Source organism: Bradysia coprophila, unplaced genomic scaffold (assembly GCF_014529535.1).
Source record: "Bradysia coprophila strain Holo2 unplaced genomic scaffold, BU_Bcop_v1 contig_138, whole genome shotgun sequence".
Lineage (NCBI taxonomy): Eukaryota > Metazoa > Arthropoda > Insecta > Diptera > Sciaridae > Bradysia > Bradysia coprophila.
Genome location: NW_023503409.1, coordinates 9,158,363 through 9,172,960, shown reverse-complemented (window position 1 = coordinate 9,172,960; position 14,598 = coordinate 9,158,363). Strand labels below are relative to the sequence as shown.

The 14,598-nt window shown below is 33.0% G+C and overlaps 1 protein-coding gene across 2 annotated transcripts in view; it reads right to left on the bottom strand.

The window, feature by feature from the left end:
- The window catches only part of LOC119073980 (BMP-binding endothelial regulator protein), a 54,761-nt gene extending 40,496 nt beyond the window's left edge, over positions 1-14,265 (bottom strand). For both annotated transcript variants that reach the window (XM_037179890.1, XM_037179889.1), the window contains exons 1-2: positions 13,668-14,265; positions 10,204-10,565 (exon numbers count right to left, since the gene is read on the bottom strand). The gene's annotated coding sequence lies outside the window, so the exon portion shown is untranslated. The remainder of the gene's footprint in view (positions 1-10,203; positions 10,566-13,667) is intronic.
- Positions 14,266-14,598: the final 333 nt, after the last annotated feature.

The window sequence follows — 14,598 nt, the reverse complement described above, 5'->3', positions numbered from 1 at the left end:
AACAAAAACTAGCAAAATCGGATGAGATTTACTCGATTTACGTGCAAAAAACACTTAGGGCCGAGTAGCGGCCTTAGTCCAAGGGCCCAAATTTGAAAGTTTTTTGCCATCATTCTATCCGACATTCAATTATCTCTCAAATGAAACAAAAACTAGCAAAATCGGATGACATTTACTCGATTTATGTGCAAAAAACACTTAGGGCTGAGTAGCGGCCTTAGTCCAAGGGCCCAAATTTCAAACTTTTTTCGCCACGTTATTTTCTGTATTCAATTACCTTCCATAAAAAACTAAATCTAGCAAAATCGGATGAGATTTACTCGATTTATGTACAAAAAACACTTAGGGCCGAGTAACGACCTTTGAGCCCTCCCAAGAAGCCCACGTTGCATCTTACCCCAAAACAATGTTCAGCAACTTTGTTCTACTCGTCAATACCTTTCATTTGATACATCACAAGTAGCTATTGCGTGCGTATTTAGGTAGATATCGTCGAAAGACTGAGAAACACCTATAGGGCCTACCATGCCCATTTTCGAACTTGACCTTACTTTTGTCGATACCAATCGGGAAAAAAAGAATTTTCAAAAAAGGTTGTGATTTACTCAAGCTAGAGGGGTCACAGACGGACGGACGGACATTTTTTTTATTGCGGATTCGTCATCTATTAACATAACCAAATGCTTTGCCCTTACTGTCTGCTTCCAATTCGACGTGTTACAAACGGCATATTAATCTTATAAGCCCCCAGTACTTCGTACGGGGCTAAAAACGTAAGCAAAACAAAATCTGATAGTTCAAACAATCCTAATGTCATTTCATATCCGACTGATTAGAAATAAAATGTGAAGGGGGCTGACATTAAATATCAAAAAACCAGTACTCCTTCAATGCCTACCAGTATTTGTTTTAAGATTATACCTTCCACTTGAATAGATTGTTATACTCTGGCGTGAAAATTGTATAACATGATCTCTTTTTATGATATTTCGATAACTGTACATAATAAATTTAATATTTTTCTTAATATGGAAATTGAATGCTGTTAGATAAAAATATTATTACAGAGAAGAAATAAAATAAAAAATGGACCACATTCCTCATCGGAAATGTATACACCAACCAACAATTCGACGACGAAGTGGTTAAAATGGTTTGTCAATTAGACGTATGAATATGAATATTGATGCTAAATGAAATGATACCTACACGTCGTGTATGAGCAGAGCATTGTATATTATTAATTATAAATTATTTATTAAAACGTAAATGAAAGGAAACGAAGAAATTGTTTTTTCTTCAATTTTTGCAAAATATTTAAAAGATTATCGGCTGGGCAACTCCGAAGAGAAAAGGTATAAAAGAAAATGAAGTAATTTGTACCGTTTGATTGGATGGGATGACGTATTTATCATAAACGAAACAATGTTTAAAAACACAACGAGCTCATTTCATAAAAACAACATAAGATCATGAAAGTTATCCACATCGACGAAAATAAATTTTTCGTTTTTGAACCTTCTTCATGGTAACAAAGAAAAAAGTGTTTTTTTTTTGTAATCTCAATTTTTTTTTTGGTTAATTTGCATGTGAACAATGAATAATTTCTTCATTTTCACATTTCCATGGCCCCAAATGTTGTTTTTTCTATTCAGATCTTTTGTACAATGACGCAATTCCAAACTATTATTCATTTGTTATAAAGATAAAAACAAACAATTTCGACGAATTATTTTTATTGGAAAGTAATGGTCGATTAAAAACATTATCCAATTTTTATTATTTCAACCCAATACACAATTTAATTGAGTTAATTGTTAACTTAATGACATGTTAATTGATTATTAAACCAGAGGAAAAAAAACGTTTTTTTTTCTCTCTCTTCTTCTCTGTTTATTTATTTATGATAATATCCTAATATTGTCTATATAACTAACATCTTAAATTATTCAAATGTAGTTAATACATAAATGTTTACTTGTTCTATCCATCTGTTAATGTTGATGTTTCAGAGATAATATCATTTTTATGTTTCCTTTTCTTTAACACTTTACATACAACAGAATTGATTATCTTTTTGAATATAACATAACATCCAATATACATTTCATATCGATCGATGACAGTGACAAAATACGTTTTGTATAAAAGAGCATTTCCTCCTTCTTATAGCATTATGGGTATGGAGCTCATTTCGAAGTACTTCCGAACAAATTCCATTGTCCTAACCTTTCACGGACGGCAAGCAGTATTATTAACGAATCTGTTACTTGGATTGATCGAACTTTCTGTGACAAATTACAAGAATAGTTATTTATGTCAATCTAGGGAAATATATCTCAAAAGTAAAAAAAAATATTTTCCGCTTGCCCTAAGATGAACATGACTCATGGTAAATCTATTACTTCATTAGATTTGACCAACATGTTCCTATAAAATGTGGCAATATCCAAAGCTCATCTCTTGATTTTGTAGTATCTGTCGATAGCCGACTAAAAACTCGTCCGTTAAAGGTTAATTTTGCAATTTCGTTTCATAAAACAACTGTTGTGTATTAATAAATTCACTCTTTAAACTTATCTGTTAAAATTCAAAATTAATTATTCAAATCGGTCAACTTGTTTTCAAATCATTACGGAACAGCAAGACAGACAAAGTGGCCCCAATATCGTTAATAGACTACCGTATTGTGTTTCTGATTAAAGAAAATAAAAAAAAAATCTGTCGCTTTATGAAACTGAAACGAAATTTTATTTGGAAAGACAAGTTTAATTCGTTGAATTAAAAAAAAATAAAGTTGAACTTGCCCTGCAGTAATTTATTTACACGTTCGGCGTGAATCGAGTACACATTTAGTTATCATTATGTATGCGTTATGTAGTAGGTGGAAAAGGGTCACTAAAGAGACATTTATATGTTGCAGCAAATCATAAAATTTCGCTCGACAATTTATTTCGTTCATGAATTCAACTCATATTTTCCCATATTGCACATTCGTACATATTGTATCCAATCCAACCACGCAAGCCAAGTGAACAATATTGTGACAAAGATTTATCGGCAAACGAAATGATTTTATTTTCTGTTTGTTTGTGAAATTCACAAAGTCTCAATTATAGCAACAATAAAGTTGCAAAATTATTCTTGCAATTTTAAATTTTCAACTCAGGCTCAGTTAATTACGCTGCGTTTGTGTCCCCGGTGAAGTGTTGTTACTTTGAACAGCTTATTCAAAAACAGACAAAAAAAAAATTGTTTTGTTGAAACAAACACATCTTAAATATGGTCTTATATGTCCCCTTTTTCCAGCCGTTTTTATAATGCCACATGAAGCTTGAATGCTATTTCTCTCTGTACGATTTTGCTCATTTCATGTTAAAGTTAACATCAAATAAAAAACATGCAAAACACATATTACATTTTGCATTTTAAAAGTCCTCGGTTCTATTCTTGCCCACCTGTTGCACCGTGGTAAACAATTCTTGTGTCAAGTCTCATGGCAGTATATTAGTTTCTCAGACAAGATTTGTAAACGACATGGTAAGGTAATATTATGTTGATTACAAAGAAATTGAATGAATAGTTGCACTGGCCAATCATGCGCAACGTCCAAATTAGGGATTATATAAATACGTTGATGTATTACGATAGAAACATCAACTAACAATTAGTGCGAGCAATAAAAAATGGCCATTAAAACCATAAACTGTGGATATATTTATTGAGAGCACTGTCTCGATAAATAAATAAAAATTGAATTGAAACAATCGCGAACATGAACTTAGTATACACGGCCATTGGTGAGGTTTGAAATCTTTTTTTTTTAAATTGACCCGACAATTTATAATTTAATTTTATTAATCAACCAGTGAAAAATTAATTGCATGTTATTATTGTTGATATTCACAGAACCTGCTCCATTCCAGTATATGAAAAGAGCACAGATGCAGTTCGTCGATGATGGCGTTTTTTTTTTGAGTTACAGAAAGGTATGTGAAATTCACTTTTGATACCAGTTTATTTGTGAACTTTAATCGGAAAGTAAAATTCAAGCCAATTCAGAGTGGAATGGAAGAGATGGGGTGAACAATGATTGACATTGTAAATGAGGAAAAGACATTTTTGCTAGGACGCAGATTGACGGAAGGTAATATGTCGGTATGCAAAACTCGTTTTTTTTTCTACATACAATCCAAAGAGCATCAGATTCAATTTGTATTTATTTCCAATGACGTTTTTGACGTCTAAACAACGAATAAATTATTCAATTGATTCGTTGTAAAAAAAAGAAACTTGTTGCAAGTCGGTCTGTCCTTCTGCTTATAAAAAAGTCGATTTTAGTCGTTTTCAGTCTATATGTTCATCGATACACCGTATGCATGCAATAGGACAGCCACTCTACAACCTTTGGCTCACCCCGAAATATTTAACATCAATTCATTCACATTTTTTCTTTCGTACATACATAGCACTGCTTCTAGCACGAACACTCATTTTTCCAACGTTAAAAACTGTCCAACGTGTTGTGTGTTTTTATCCACACCAAGAAATCATGACTTCTATCTACACGAGAAAATGCAAGGGAAGGACTATTTTGATTGCATAGGTTTCCGAATATTTCTTATGTTCATGCGAGAAACATAGCTGTAGTGCATATCAATTCTTGCATACAGATTGACGTGGTCGTCAATAACAATTTTTAGCCCCGTACGAAGTACGAAGGGGCTTATAGGATTACGATACCGTGTGTAATTGATGGAATTCGAAGCAGACGGTAAGGGCAAAGTGTTTGCCTATGTTCATAGATAACGAATCCACAATAAAAATTTTGTCCGTCCGTCTGTCCGTCTGACCGTCCGTCTGTCACGTCGATATCTTGAGTAAATCAAATCCGATTTCAAAATTTTTTTTCCCTGAAAGATAGTCAAAATGGTGAGGCTAAGTTCGAAGATGGGCGATTTTGGGTCGACCCTTCCGGAGCTGGGGCCCAATAAGTGCCTAACTGTTTTTCGACGATATCTCCAGACATTTAAGCACTACACTTGTAAGTGATACGTCAAATGAAAGGTATTTACAATATCGATCGACAAAAACAGTTTATGAAAATTGGATGACCGACTCGTCAGTTAGAAGCAAGCCGCTTTTGCTTGTAGGTTGGCCAAATTTGAACGTATTTAGATGGATTTTGCTTTATTAGATAGGTATTGACCGTACCAATCAGGAAAATTTTTTTTTATGAAATTCGATTCACCGGAGCGTGAGCTAGGTCTCTTGGAGTGAGCTTATATGTGGCTACTCGGCCGTACAGTGAAGGTGGTGTTTTTTGTTAATATCTCGAGTAAACTTTGACCGAATTTCAATTTTTGTTTTGTTTGAAAGGTACTAACGAATGTAAAGCAGCCGTACTACTTTCCGCCTCCTAACAAAATGGCCGTCGGCCGCCATTTTGAATTTTTGTAAAATCAATATAAATCGGTGAAAATGATACTTACTTAATTTTAGGTCAATTCGAAATTTGTGTTACATTTGAAAGGAACGTCGTACGGGGCTTCGTAATTGCGATATGCGCAATTTTTAAGACGTACACATTTCATAAGAATTTTACTTTACCGACGTTTACGGGCGCAGTAGGCTTACGGTAAGAGTAGGGCGACGGACGAACTAGGGTCACGTACGCAATAGATGTACGGGTTTGTACGGGGCTCAGTCGCAGCAAACGCTCCGACTGTTCTGACGGCTCGTTTTTTGTTAATAGAGAATGTGTTGTTTGTGTGCTGGACGTAAAAAGTCAGGACAGGTCAATATTGTTCCTCGGTACTAATTTCCATGACATGAACCCGAATAGTACATTCCGAACCATCAACGCCAAATAATTTATTTTAAACATAACATTTGTATTCCGTACATGCACTAGTTTTACGACCCATTATAAGCATTTACTTTGCTCTTAAATGCACGAGCAATGGCAATAGGTACCTAAAAGTGTTTTATTTGAAAATACAACCGCATGTCAAGCACGCTATAGAATAAACCTCTGAAGACGCCGTCTGGTCTAAGTATTTTATACAACATTTTCGAATAATCTGGAAACGACTTTACTACAGCACCAATTAGTGTTGCGCGTCGTTTTAAGATTATAATTGGAGAGATATTTGCATAAATATTGAAATGCATGGAAAAATGATTGACAAACATGATGTAGTCTGGTTGTTGAGATGATAGTCGAAACTATATTTATAAAATGTTTAATGCGTTGCGCTATCTGGTCAATCCCAATCAACACAATAATCGTAAGCTCTCTGTGACCTATATCGATCGATATCATTATGTGTTTCGGTTTAAATTTAGGATCCATACATCTCAACAACCCATAATTATATGCAGCTCTTATTCTTCTTTCACAGACTCATATCAAGAATTTAAATATTCAACAGAAAATTATTTCGAAATAAAAATCGGATTAATCGTTTTATGACGAAAAACTCATGTAAATACTCAACACTTAAAAATAGATCTCGCATGTGATTATAGTTTTGCGTCTTAATGTCTAGTCGTTTATTGAGCAAAAATTGAAAAAATATCAAGAAAATTTTGTGTTTTACAAATTATCAATTCAATCGGGTTAATTTACCTGTTAATGTCCGACTTTGATTTCATTATCCCAAATATTGGTTTAACGTCATGCAGTTTAACAAAATAATTGAATCGAAAATTGAACTTTAGGTAAATAATTGTTACTAGTTTATGGTGTCAAGTTCAGCTTACAGTAGAGTCGACTTCTCTTTTCTTTTCTTGTTTAATGAATCATTAGTATTGTGCACAATAAATTTAGAACAGAATTTGACGGTATACTAATACATACTCCTAATCTGTTAAGAGTCCCAGTCCAACTCAAATAGCTTGTGCTATATCATAGATCATAGCACTGCTGTTAGCATCAATATGGATATCCATGGGAGGCTTATGTTATCATAATAGCTGTGCCTTTTATTGGTGAATTTATCTACTGATTTTAACGGAAATTTACCGAAATTCACGCAAATTTACCGGAAATTTACCAATCTATTTTTCGATAAATTCAGTAAATAATCGGTAAATCTCAGTAAATTTTAGTAAATTCGGTAAATAAGTTCACCAATAATTTCAATAGTTACAATGTTAATGCTATCAGCAGTGCTATGGCTATATATTTGCGTTAAAGTGGACTGAAACTAACGTTCATCAGCTGCAATTCCATTTCCATGTTGCCTGAAAGCATCATTTTCAGATGAAATCATCGAACCTTGATGCAAAATGATTTATCAATCAATGGACTGAATGGTAATTTTCGATGAAACATTTACCATTATTTAATGGATAAAATGCATTATCCCGACCCGAGATATAGTTAAAATTGTCTGTGAGCACTTGAGACCGTATACACACACTCTTTAGAATGTTTAGACTCTTAATTTGATCGAACTTTGTTTCGAATTATTTGGATTCTGTTCAACAAAACTTAAATAAATAAATTCGTCTATAGGAGGACACATCGAATTTTCCAAGTTTTCTATAAGAAAAAAGTAGAAAAAAACACACAACGATAGTCAAATGGAATGTGCGTTCTTAAAATAATTCGCATGCAGATCCTTGACTAAATTATGTTTCAACTTGTTTCAATATGATTTATTCTTTATGTTATTGCTATTTTAAATACATTCACAATCGTAATTGATCCGTTCAGACTACCATTGATAGCAAAGTCAATACTAACTTAGTATAAATGGCTTACACACGAGATATATATATAATAAGTATGAGCACTTCGGTTTTTCGCGAATAATACGAAATGTAATGAGAGGTGGAATGCACTTTAATTGATATATTGCACATACGTCTAAAATATATCAATTCATTTTCGATTTGTTTTTTTTCCCTGCTTAACATGTGTTTCTGTCCATGTCCAATGACTTCGATTTTCTTTGGTTCTTTTTTTGCTCTTTCGGACATAAGAGCAAGTGAAATTAAATCAAACGACCTGTTATGTTCAATATGCAATCACTACACAAATATCAACTTTTAAATAATGATTTTTGATGCTGTTTTATATGAACATTTTTTTGGAGCTCAAATCAACTGTATAACTTAACTGCTTAAAATTCGATCCGGCTTCGTGGATATATACTGAAACTATGTAAATTTCTCTTGCCCACGCATATTTGTGTAAAGCTATAAAAAAAACCGCCACCCTCCAGTATTTAATTCAACCAAATAAAACGAAAGAAATGATGATGTTTTGACAAAGTTTCGGTCGTCAGACATTTCAATTCAAATGAGTTTCTTTTTTTTTGGAAAGGTCAAAGCAGCAACGATGGATTTCTACCCCAACCACCGATACACCATTAGTATCGAAAACATTTATATTTATACAGCTTCAGCATAAATTTTATTGCTTTGCTACGTACGACTAGCGACAATAAATGTTAATTGTGCGCTAAGAAAAGTTTTTGATAAATTAATTGGAGAAGAAAAATTTATTCGACTTTCCGAAGCCGGTTTTCTATTTGCCGAAATCAAAAGTTTTTTTTTATAACTAGGAGGCAGAGCAAAAAAAAGTTGCATTGTAGGCGTAGTGACGATCACAAATCGAAACCCGAAACCACGCAACATTAGCCTTTATTGCCGAGATATGCTCAATACCGTTTACATGGTACATGAGTTGAAAATGTTACTTTTCTCGTTTCAAGCACTTGTTGTAGTAATTTACATAACCAGGGATAAAACGTTAGAAAGTCGAATTTTCGTGTGAATCATATTGGTACGAGGCGAAGCCGAGGTCAAATAAACACAATAAAACGTCAAAAATTCATGAAATTCGATGAAAAGAACGATTCTCAACCCACAAGCATGTAAAATCCACTACATAACTCGGGATAAAAGTAAAAAGTCTCGTTTTCGTGTGTTTATTGACTTCTGCTTCGCCTCGGATCAATAATATTCACACGAGAAGTAGACTTTTGACGTTTCATCTATTGTTATGTAATAGTTATTTTACATGACAAGGGATAAAAAGTTGAAAAGTAGAGTTTTCGTGTGAATTTTGTTGATCCGAGGCGAAGCCGAGGTCAACAACTACACGAAAACGAGACTTTTCAACTTTATCCCGAGTTTTGTAATGGATTTTACATGCTTTTGAAACCTAAACCAATTTTCTTGTTTTCCCTAGTGATGTAATTCGCCACTTTCGACTCTAGGGAAAACAAAAGTATGTAAATGACTATTACAACACCAAAAACTAAACTTTCATGTGAAATGCCCTTTTCGTTTTCCGATTACGAAAGTATCGTGCAAAATTGAAAATTCTCAGAGGTTTCATTCTGAGTATACTGAGTTGACACGAAACTTGATTTATTCGCATAATTAACGGTGTGCCCACCATATTAGTTATAAGAAAAAATGTATTTCATAAAACTACTAACACAAGCACTCTAGTATCAACCGCGTATGTGCGACGATGTGTGAGAAAGTATAGTTCTATTAGCATCGAAACATAATCAACAATCCATAAATAACAACAACGGCGACGAAATGTTTTAGTATTCAATGAAAATTCATATGAGTCACCAAATCCTGATGTATCATGATCACTTTTTCGCGTCCAACTAAACATCGACATTGTATTAAATGAATCAGAATAAAGTCACAGAATTGTCTAAAGTATAAATGGAATTCTCTTGAAAACGAAACCGAGGAAAATGACTGATGCGTTACTAGACGAAGACGTTGATGATGTAAAGAGATTTTGAATGTGAAACAATAAACAAATTAATAATTGCGTTACAAACAGCTGTCGGTTAAGTAACTTTCTAAACATACTTTGAGCTTGAAACGTGGTTGATGTACGATTGAAGTCGAACGAATTGATATTGTCCGGCTTAGTCTCCAGACGCGGATTCAATTTGTTTAAATGTTTATGACTAAATATTTTGTACAGAAATTCCCTGCGCATTCAATATTGGTACCTAAGAAATGTGTCCGCGATTCGGAGATGAGGAAATTTTTCATTGAATGAAGCAAAACTCGAATATTAGAAATCCATTTGTTCTTTGCAAAAACTAAACTTCGGGTTTAAGAATGTTAATCATAGTTCTTAAAGCTGGTTTTAAGCTTAAAGCTCTAGTCTGATGTATATAAAATTGTCTTTGTAGTTTCCAGTAAACTTACCTTATAATACGACCAAGGAAATGATGTACGTTCATTTAAGCATCTGCTCTAAATTAAGTAAACTTGAAATTTCGATCTAGCACTTTGTGTTTCAGCTAACTAACTAAGTTTATCGAATTGAAACGTCATGAATTCTTTAAAGATTTGATTCGATCCAACTTAATACAAAACACTTTTATGTTGTTATATGGACTGGACACACTACACACTTATTGTACACAGTCACATTTAAATTTAATTTATTTCTTGTTGTTCATTGATTCGTTTTCCACGAGATTTTAACATTACAATCATGACCGGCCTTTGTTGAGATTTTCTTTTTTGTTAACACATTTTTGCGCCGGATTGATTTAGATTCTTTTCTGAAAAGTAAAACAAAATTGCGATTACTAAGAATCAGAAAATTATCTGACTAACAAGTGCATGTAAAGTGTGAGTCGCTTGTCACCGCACTAGCCGCTAAAATTATTGTACAATCACGCAAAGTGAATGTTTCTGTTATTTTACAGAAAAATAACTCTTTAAAGGAATGTTAACCGACGCCTATTGGTTGAATTAAACCTACGACGACGTGCCATTGCAAATATTCAAGTAACATTGGCAAATTTATGTGCCATTATATTACCTGCATTATTTTCAAAGGCATACACGGTAAGTTACAAATCATTTTCAGATCAATTTATCCCATGCGAAATGTTGCTGATGTGATTGATGCTATTTTTAAACAAATAATTTCGTCTTTTAGAACAAAAATTACTTCAATGGTCGGAGTCGTGTATAATTACATAATATCGTAAGAATGATTTCGATTTGCACATCATTATACGAATAAGTGCAGAGATCGTTCTAGCTTCGGTACCCTCTTCAGTTTAGTTAAATTACTAGATTGTTGGGACCTTTCATTCTTTTAATTCATTTGGATTGAAATTAGGAGGTTTCTTTTGTCATAATCAATGGATTTAGTTATTTTGGTAGATAAGTCGAATTTTCTATTTTTAATTGTGCAGAATTGCCCCATCTGGGGCTGTGATTACAAAGATAAAATAGTACATTTCGTACGTAGGACTAAAAGTCTTTTTTAGCGTGTGAGAAGTTTCCAGACAGAGTCGAAGGCGAGGTCTGGAATCGAATACGCAAAAAAAGACTTTTAGTCCGTGATACGAATAGTATTTTTCAGATTGGACGCACTTTTCGGGTCCTAGGTATGAAAAAAACATTTTCGCAATTCCGGTCCATAATCATCACCTTTCCATGCATCCATTTAATGTCGTTTTGAAGGTATTTATTTCACAGTGCGTTCTTGATTTTTTTTCGCACTTGGGCTTTTTCACCTTTTTTTCGCACGCTACAGAGCTTAGTACCTTTAAGAAAAGCTAAATTTTATAAATAAAAACTTTGCACAAACCAGGATTTGAACACCCAACACCAAAATTCTTCCAAACACCAAGCAACGACCGTAGCCATTCGGCTACAGAGTCACACAATTATTCAGAACGTATTGTTGAAGCGTACATACTAAGCATTGACTACTTGATTTTATTTAGCACGTCTCTATACATCACATTGCAATTTGTATATAGTGCAGGTTGCTTGATCGTTCAAATGAATTCATGTTTGGTAGAAATTTTGGTAATATTTTGCATTGGAAAGGTGATTATGGCCCGAAATTGCGAAAAACGTTGTATCTACCATGGTAGGTATGCCGGTATTTTTTCGCACACGACGTCTTGTCGACCTCGGCTTCGCCTCGGGTCGACAATCGACATCTAGTGCGAAAAAATACCTTCATACCTACCTTGGTAGATAAATAACTATTTCCCCCGAGTTTCATGTCAAAGGTGGCGAAATAGCATTTTTCGTTCCGCAACGCGTTCAAGTTCATTTTCCTAGCTTAAATGTCCATTTGGAAAATTCATGTTCCGTACAAAAAAATCTTGCTCCTAGCTCGCGCCTCAGTGGGTAGTTTTCAGTAGCACCATCTTCTTAAGTTTTACATACTTTCTACAATTTCCCATTTGGACAGTAACTGTCCGACAGTTGATATGAAAATTGGTACTTTTTATTACCAAGCCACAAGTGTGGAACACCACTTTTTCGATACAAAAACAACTTGATCGGTTTTTGTATTAAAGTTAAAGTAAAACAGAAAAATTGAATATCTTTAAATCTCACTTTAACGCACCAATGCGAAAACGTTGTACATTTCGATATCGCAGCATGAAAAAAATTCTCGGTTTTTAGAAAATACAAAATTTTAAGATATTGGTTCAGAGTGTTGTAAACTAAGGGCAGAGAAATAAGGCACAGATAATAATAGATAGAAAGATTCTCTTCAAAAACAGCCTACCGACGTCAGACGCATTTTCTATTCGAATTAGGGTTTAAGGAAGTTAATAAATTCACGTCTGACACGGCTTGAACAGTCGGCGTGCAAAGTAACCTTTTTTCTTCCTTTAACACGCTCAATAAATTTGCGATACTGAGAGTTCATCCCTAAAATAGAAAAGTTACGGTCCTTGACTTAGAAATTTAAATTTGAGAAATTGAGATGTCGTACACAATATTCCATTTCTAAGTCTAAGCTTACAAATCAATGCATACATCAATCGGCTTTCACATTAATTAAATAATGCAATTGCCATATTCATAAAAAAGACGAGAAATTATTTTCATGTTATTAAAATTGATTGAAAATAATGTAGAACATTTAAATAATGGCTCCCTCTCATTCATACCATACGACGTCATAGCGCACTATTTTTTTCATATTTTTTTTTTTAAAAGCTCATTCTAGGAATTTCCTGACTATATTTCTGTTATTGTAGTATACGTACACTATATTGTGGTGTACATTTAATTGCACACACTTTATACACTTGTTATGCGATATAAACAACAAAACAAAAAATTATTATTATTATTCCGATGCACAATTGTACACAAAACACGAAACTATAATGTATAATAAACCATAAAATTAAAATTTATACAGACATTAAAATTAACATTTAATTTGTTAACAAACAAAATGTGTATAAAACGAAATAGAAATAAAAAAAAAATAGAAAAAAAAACAACAAAAACAAACTAATTGATTAGTTGAAGCGAATTCGTCGATTAATTAAAATTAAAATCATTTGATTTCACTTCACTATTTCTTTCCAATTAATTTTTGCAGAAATTAATTTTATAGATTGGAAATTATGAACGAGGAATATATTTTCTGAAAAATTTATTTTGCTTTTTTTTGTGAAAATTATGCTGCAGACATTATTACAGTCAATTACATTGTCTCATTCAATGATGAAATAAATATTTCGATTTTTTTTTCTGTTTTGTTGTTGTTTTGAAATTAATGTTGTTGTTGGGTTAATTTATATGAACACACATCTAACGATCTATCTATCTGTATGTATACAACCATCGAGAGAGCGCGCAAATATTCAGGTGTATATAATATTTACCTCCTTTGTAATTGAATAAATTAAAAAATTTTGTTGACCGTCCAAAGTCTCAGGCACATGACACAATCTATATAAATTAATTCAAAATTATTTTATTTTTTTTAAACATTATAACTAATTATGTCATTATTATTAATGCGAATTAGAATATTATTTGTGCAAATCGTTTCTTGTATTTCATTTGTATTATCATAATTTATTGTGTCATTAACTGTTGTCTCTATCAGCAGCAATGTTATTAATGCAATTTGTGTCTGAACGAATTTTAATTTCAATTTTTTTGTTTTTATTATTTTAATTTCAAAAATTGCATACGAATTTTAATAACAAAAAATTACACAATTCTCGTAACACTCAAAAAAAAATAATGTATCGCGCGCTTATATATTTACATATACATCATCTCAATGCTACACATTAACAAAAAAAAAATCAACTGATCTATTAGTACACATAATATCGCAAAAAAAAAATCCACACTCATTTCAGAATTGAAAACACAAACGATTGTGTAGTTCAAGTAACATGGTATACCGCATTACTCAACGATTTGATCGTCGACGCGTTAAAAGACAAACTGAACAAGTGAACAGAAATTTCGTTTTGAAGTCACCTAAAAGCACCATAAAGACTGGCTCACACGTTCAGAAAAAAACGTCATATCGTTCAAGTTATATATACGAATGTAATGGTGAATTCTTCGGCATGAAACAGCTTTACTGCGCTTGAACACGAGTGAATATTCTCTTTTCTACTAATTTTATATAAATGTGTGTTATCAATGGAGTACGGAGAGCAACCAAGTCTTTGGTGTTTTCTTTGATTGTATATATATACTAGGAGACTTAAAACCACGCAAACGATTTGTAGGCTCGTACGGCATGTAGGTTTTATAAATTTTGTGTATTCATGTAAGCTGGGTAATATTTGC